This window comes from Panthera uncia (genome assembly GCF_023721935.1).
Source record: "Panthera uncia isolate 11264 chromosome E2 unlocalized genomic scaffold, Puncia_PCG_1.0 HiC_scaffold_19, whole genome shotgun sequence".
Lineage (NCBI taxonomy): Eukaryota > Metazoa > Chordata > Mammalia > Carnivora > Felidae > Panthera > Panthera uncia.
Window position 1 is genome coordinate 29,418,165 of NW_026057588.1, and position 7,023 is coordinate 29,425,187.

At 43.6% G+C, this 7,023-nt stretch overlaps 1 non-coding gene across 1 annotated transcript; it reads right to left on the reverse strand.

Moving 5' to 3' along the window:
• Positions 1 to 4,159: 4,159 nt before the first annotated feature.
• Positions 4,160 to 4,263, reverse strand: LOC125916248 (small nucleolar RNA U13). Its single transcript, XR_007455859.1, has one exon. It is a non-coding gene; the product is annotated as a small nucleolar RNA U13 (small nucleolar RNA).
• Positions 4,264 to 7,023: the final 2,760 nt, after the last annotated feature.

The window sequence follows — 7,023 nt, forward strand, 5'->3', positions numbered from 1 at the left end:
TTGAGGTTTCTTGGCAATCGTGCGCACCTAAGAATTCCTGCGAAGGGAGAAATATCTACCCTTCAAACTGTTTTTCAGCATAATGGAATTTTTATGAATACTAAACTTGGCCATTCATGAAGTTGCTATAATATTAACTTTTGCAGACATTTTAATTAAACCCCTATGAATTTTAATGTTATGGTTTTCTTTGCATATTTTGGAATATAAAAACATGTCCAACATGTTAATAGCTCCTGAAAAGGAAAGACTGGTAGCACCAAACCTGATACCCTAGGTGTCTAATTACACTTCCCCAACCCCCCGCCCCCCGCTACCCTGTTTTCTTCTTCTTTTTTTTTTTTTCTTGCTTTCCTTTGGTATGGGTTGATTTATACATTTGCCCCTTTGGAAGTATTAGCGTAAGGTCTTAATTTTCTAGGAATAAAAAAGTAGTTCTTGTGGGTAGACATTCTTTTAGGACTTTGATTCTGGTTCCTCCTAGTTTGCATCTCCTGACTAGTATGAGACAGAGTCGGGTATATACAACCTCTGCCTGGAAACCTGGGGCTTCCTTCACTTCTGGATTTCTCCTTCTTTTCAAGAGGTTGGCTGTGTACGTCTGGTATTTCTGCCATATTAGTATTAAGATGAGCTCTTTCTTAGGAAACCCCAGGCCCAGGAAAGATCCCCCCACCCCAAGCCTTGCTCTCTTGAAGCCAAGTTGAGTTTTCTAACCGAGGACATCACTGCTCTAGGTCCTGGGCTCTCTTGAAACTTGAAAGAGTCTGTGCTGGAACAACATCTGCCTTCACATATAAAATAGACTCCTTTGGGAATGCAAGCTGGTGCAGCCACTCTGGAAAACAGTATGGAGGGGCCTCAAAAAACTAGAAATACTCTCTGACCCAGCAATTGCACTGCTAGGCATTTATCCACGGGATACAGGTGTGCTGTTTCGAAGGGACACATGCACCCCCAGGTTTATAGCAGCAGTATCAACAATAGCCAAAGGATGGAAAGAGCCCAAAGGTCCATCGACGGATGAATGGATAAAGATGTGGTATCTATATACAATGGAGTATTACTCAGCAATCAAAAAGAATGAAATCTTGCCATTTGCAACTATGTGGATGGAACCGGAGGGTATTATGTCGAGTGAAATTAGTCAGTCAGAGAAAGACAAAAATCATCCGACTTCACTCATAGGAGGACTTGAAGAGACAAAACAGATGAACATAAGGGAAGGGAAACAAAAATAATATAAAAACAGGGAGGGGGACAAAACAGAAGAGACCCCTAAATATGGAGAACAAACTGAGGGTTACTGGAGGGGGTGTGGGAGGGGGGATGGGCTCAATGGGGAAGGGGCACTAAGGAATCTACTCCTGAAATCATTGTTGCACTATATGCTAATTTGGATGTAAATTTTTTAAAATAAAAAATAAAATAAAATAAAATAAAATAAAAAGACTTGTTATTCCCTGGGTTAATGATTTCAGGGGTTTAGCATCTTTTGGGAGTGCATGACTTTCCAGTGGTTCTGTTTTCTACTCTTGGTGGCAAAGTAGTCCTGGATTTGTGACAAAATTTATTTTATTTTTAAAAGCTGCAAATTCCAAGTGAAGCCATCCGTCAGTTGACTTCTGTCTGAATCCATTTCCTGGCGGGAATTTGATTCTTGCGGACACCGCATAGTTCAAAGTTCATATGCTTGAATTCTAAAGATTCTTTGGGATGAAAACATCTTAGCCCCCAGTACTGGGAAGTGAGTATAGCATCATATAATCTGGGCATGTATATGACTGCATGGTGAATTAATACTTGTCAGACCTTGTTACTGTGAAATAGCTGTGGCAAGGTAATGACCATCATTCATTTTATTTTATTACTTTTTTTATTTGATTTCATTTAGGCTTTGGCAAAGGTGAGGGGACAGACTCGTATGTCCTGTTTATGTCTGATATCCAAAGCCCCTGGGGCGGGGGGAAGTGATGCTAACGGAAATTATGTAAATTGAAGAGGAAATTTGCGAAGACACCTTGACAAACTCAGAAATGAAAATATCTTGCTTTAAACTGTTTGGTCATCCCGATTCTTGGCTCTTGCACTCACGATTAGTGGAGGAGGCCTGGAGAGGGCCTGGGGGAGGTATGACTCTCATCGTGAGTGGCTTTCTTATTTGCAGATGAAATGGTGGCTGAGAGTTAGCATTCAAAAAAAAAAAGTAAAAAAAAAAGCAGCTAAATCTGTCTTAGCTAATTTAGAAGAGGAAGCCAAATGAATGCTGAAACTTCTGGTTTTCTCAGCCTACAAATCCTCCCTAGGCCAATTAAAGTACTTTTAATTATGAAGGGAGCCCATCGTGGTGGGGGCATCCCCTGGGAAAGAGAGCATTCTAAGTGAAGGGAAACTTTAGCAGGCAGTTGATGCTGGACGGAAGGCAGCATGGTGTACTGGGAAGCAATATAAATTCAAATCCCACTTCTGACACTTCTTAGGTATGGGACTAACTTTAATACAGGCTGTTTTCTCTGATTACAAATCCAAAAATATTTAAAAAGTACTCACCACACAACATTACTACGGTGTTACTGACTAGATTCCCTACGTTGTACTTTTCATGTTAGTGACTTATTTATTTTATAACTGGAAGTTTGTACCTCTTAATCCCCTTTATCTGTTTCACCCATCCCACCACCTCCCCTCAGGAAACCACCAGTTTGTTCTCTGTACTGAAGAGTCTAGTTGGGTTTTTCTGTTTGTTTGTCCATTTGTTTTGTTTTTTAGAGTCCACATATAAGGAAAATCATGTGGTATTTGTCTTTCTCTGTCTGACTTCTTTCACTTGGCGTAATGCCCTCCAGATCCATCCATGCTGTTACAAATGGCATTCTTTTTGATGGCTGAGTAATATTCCATTACACACACACACACACACACACACACACACACCATATCTTTTTTATCCATCCATCTACCAATGGACACTTGGGTTGCTTCTATATCTTGGTTATTATAAATAATGCTGCAGTAACATAGGGATGCATGTATCTTTTTGAATTAGTGTTTTTCTTTGGGCAAATACCCAGCAGTGGAATTACTGGATGATAAGGTATTTCTATGTTTGATATTTTGTGGAATCTCCACACTGTTTTCCACAATGGCTGCGCCAATTTACATCCCCACCAACGGTGTAAAGGGTTCCCTTTTCGTCACATTTATGCCAACGCTTGTTATTTCTTATCTTCAAGATACTAGCTATGCTCACAGTTTTTTATTCTTAATAGAAGCAAAAAGAAGAAACCAAAAACACATCCTCAACCTGATGCATTCAGAAAAAAACCTACTCTTCATTCTTTCACGGCTATCTTTCCAAATCACGTTTCACGTATAGACGTACATACTTACAGTACAAAAATAAGATTGCACATGGCATTTTATAAACCCTCTTTTCTCTTCATGTTCAGTTCCAGACAGACATCGTTGTTAACCTTCTATAATGACTGCACTGCGTCCCATCGTACAGATATATTTTATTTACCCAAACTTCTATTGTTGAACATGCAGGCTGTTCCCAACTATTTATAATTATAAAATGGCTCTGAGAAGTCCTTGCAGCTAATTGTCCACCCGGGTTCAAGATTACAGTATTTCCTTACGGAAAAAATTTCTCAGAAGTCAGATTTTTGGATAAATGGGCACGCATATTTTTCTTTGAACAAACCTGAAGGTTGTTGGATGGGTACAGTTATGTATTTTCTAAAATTTGGGACTCTGGGCCATTATTTCTTCAAAGCTCTATTCCTTTCTCACCCCCTTCTCCTTCTGGGACTGCCTTGATGCACAGATTAGCCTGTTTAATGGCCTCTCATTGGTCCCTTTGTCTCTTATTACTTTCCTTCGTTTGTTTTGCTCCTCAGACTTAATAATTTCAAAGGACTCCTCTTCCAGTTTGCTGATTGTTTGTTCGAATCTGCTCTTACCCACTCTAGTGAATTTTTCAGTTCGGTTCTTCTATTTTTCAGCCTCAGAATTTCCTTTTGGTTCTTTTAAAATAATGTCAATCTCTTTGTCGATATGTTAATTTGGTTCACATATTGTTTTGCTGGTTTCTTTTCGTTCTCTGTGTTTTCTTTTAGCTGTTAGAGCATATTTAAGATTGGTGTTTTTTTTTTCATGTCAGATGGGTAATGCACCAAGGTCGTAACAAAGTTTGAGGGAGACCCACATCACACGACAGCATAAACACCTAATCATCATGCTTATGAGCTACAAAGGGATGTTTGAGATAGTTATTTATTTTTATTTTTTAATTTTTTTTAATGTTTACTTATTTTTGAGAGAAAGAGAGAAAGAGACAGAGCACGAGTGGAGGAGCAGCAGAGAGAGAGGGAGACACCGAATCCGAAGCAGGTTCCAGGCTCTGAGCTGTCCACACGGAGCCCCACGTGGAGCTCGAACTCACAAACCGTGAGATTGTGACCCCCGCCGAAGTCGGACGCTTAACCAACTGAGCCCCCCAGGTGCCCCCTGAGATAGTTATTATTTTTTTAAATATTTTTTTAACGTTTATTGATTTTTGAGACAGAGAGAGACAGAGCATGAACAGGGGTGGGTCAGAGAGAGAGAGGGAGACACAGAATATGAAACAGGCTCCAGGCTCTGAGCTGTCAGCACAGAGCCTGATGCGGGGCTTAAACCCACTCACTGCGAGATCATAACCTGAGATGAAGTCAGACGCTCAACCGACTCAGCCACCCAGGCACCCCGAGATAGTTATTTTAAGGTTTTGCCTGTAAGTCCAATGCCTGTGTATTCTCAGGGAAAATATTCTGTTCCTTTGCGCGGGCCATGTTTTCCTGTTTCTTTGTATGCTTTGGGATCTGTTGTTTAAAATGGGGCATTAAAAAAATCAACCACGTCTCCCAGTCTTTGCCGACTGGAGGTTAAGACCTTCACCAATTAGCAGGGCATCTTCCGAACCTTGGGATGAGCTTCATGAAGGCTTAGGTTCTTCTTGGGCCTTTTCTAGACATAGGTTTCCCCTGGGCCTGTGTACTGCTCCATTATTCGTGGCTGCTTTTAAGTGCCTTCATTTTCCTGAGTTTAACCCCTGTTTCTTCTCGGGCTTTAGCTGCTCTGTTACGTTCCCCAATCAGTAATCACTTGCCTCAGGAGTCCGCAGGTCTATAGTCCCCTTGAATTTTCCTGAGCCAGGACGACTGCCTCCTGCCTGAGATCCAGGCTGTGGTGCTTTTGGCCACGTGAGCTCCAGGTCAGATGCCACAGGAAGGGAGTGGGTAATTCGGCCACCACTTCCCCCAAACTGTGCCATGTTGTGCAGGGAAGGGCAAAGGAAGGACCAGTAAAAAGACCAACTGTCCCACCAACCGAACGCGACTTTTCCTTGGTTGGGCGTTTGCTTGGTTGCTGTAGATGTGGCTGATTTCCAGAGTTCCTATAATGTCATTTTAGCATGGAAGTGATTATTCGAGAGTTTGCTGGGAAGGTTTCACAATTTTTTAATCTTATTTAATTTTATTTTTATTTTAGAGAGAGAGAGAGAGTGCACGAGTAGGGGAGAGGGCAGGGGGAGAGAGCGAGAATGTTAAGCAGGCTCCATGCTCCCCGCTGAGCCTGTGGCAGGGCTCCAAGCCACAGTCCTGGGGTCGTGACCTGAGCCCAAGTCAACAGTCGGACACTTGACCCACGGAGCCACCCTGCAATTCTAAAGAAAATCTTGGGAAGCCCCTCCTCCCTCGTTCGGTCTGCAGCACCAAAGTGAGTCATTCCTGAAATTCTCCGGAAAGCTGCTGCAAACCTCCCGTCACCCTACGCACTTGGCTGCGACCGCCTCCAGAGAAAGAGGACTTCTTCTCCTCCTTGCAAATCCCACATCCGGGCTTCTCGCCGTTCTAACCCCCCCCCTCCCCCTCACGAGGAAGGGGATTCTGGGAAATGTAGTCTCCGGCTTCTCTGGGCTGCACAGGAACCCTGGGAAGGAGATTGCGATGGTGGGTGCTGAGTCGGCAGCTGACAGCAACGGCACAGCCGGAACCACTCTATACAGTCGCTGGCACTCATTCCTTGATGGAAACAGACGTGTAGAAGTAAAGGCACTGTTTGTAATCATACGTGGCCTGTTGGATCCCTCTCTCCAAACATCCCTGTCTTGATGGCCATCTGCACACCTTTGAATGCTATGTAATTATTTCCTTAATCCTTTCCACCCAAGGGATTACTCTTCTATTTAAATAAATAGTGTCAGAGGAAATGATATGAATTCCACAATGGGAAAAGCAGGATCATTTGCGGTATATAAAAAATACCCATTGAAGAAGCGGAAGCAGGGGTGTCTGGCTGGCTCCGTGGGTGGGGCGCGGGACTCTTGACCTCCGGGTGGTGAGTTCGAGCCCCATGTTGGGGGTAGAGATTACTTAAAAAAAAAAAAAAAAGAAAGAAGTGGAAACAAAACCCTGTCGCCGTGTCTACCTCCACACGGCTCCCCTCACCCAATCACCACCCTCTTTGACCATGACCCGCCCCCGAATTCCCCTCTCAACTGAAGCCGGTCCTCTTTTGTCTAATTTATGTCCTTGGGATCCCTCCTCAGCTGAAAATGCTGCTGCCACTATTGACAATGACTAGAAACATCTGAGCCCCAGTCACTTTGGTCCATTTGGAGATGCTCCACTGGAGTCGCAAGAAGGAAAGTCGCTCCTGGCTAGAGCTGGAAGGCAATGCTTTCAGGTGAACCAGATGAAGAAAGTGGCTCCGTGCTGTCCTTAAAAGAAGAGGACACTGCCTTGCGTAGCACCTGCTCTAAACAGGTGTTGGGATCTTGGCAGGGAGCGATTCCGTGAAGAAAATCCCAACCTGCCCGTGGGACTTTCCCCTCCAGATGAAACCATAGCTGTTACAGCATCTCAGGGTGGCAAGTGTGGCCACATCTTCGCAGTCGTCGGGGTCCGTGGGTGGGAAGGAAGGGCGTGGCATGGAATTTCCTCACCCTTCCACCTTCGCATACACTCAGGTGAGGTA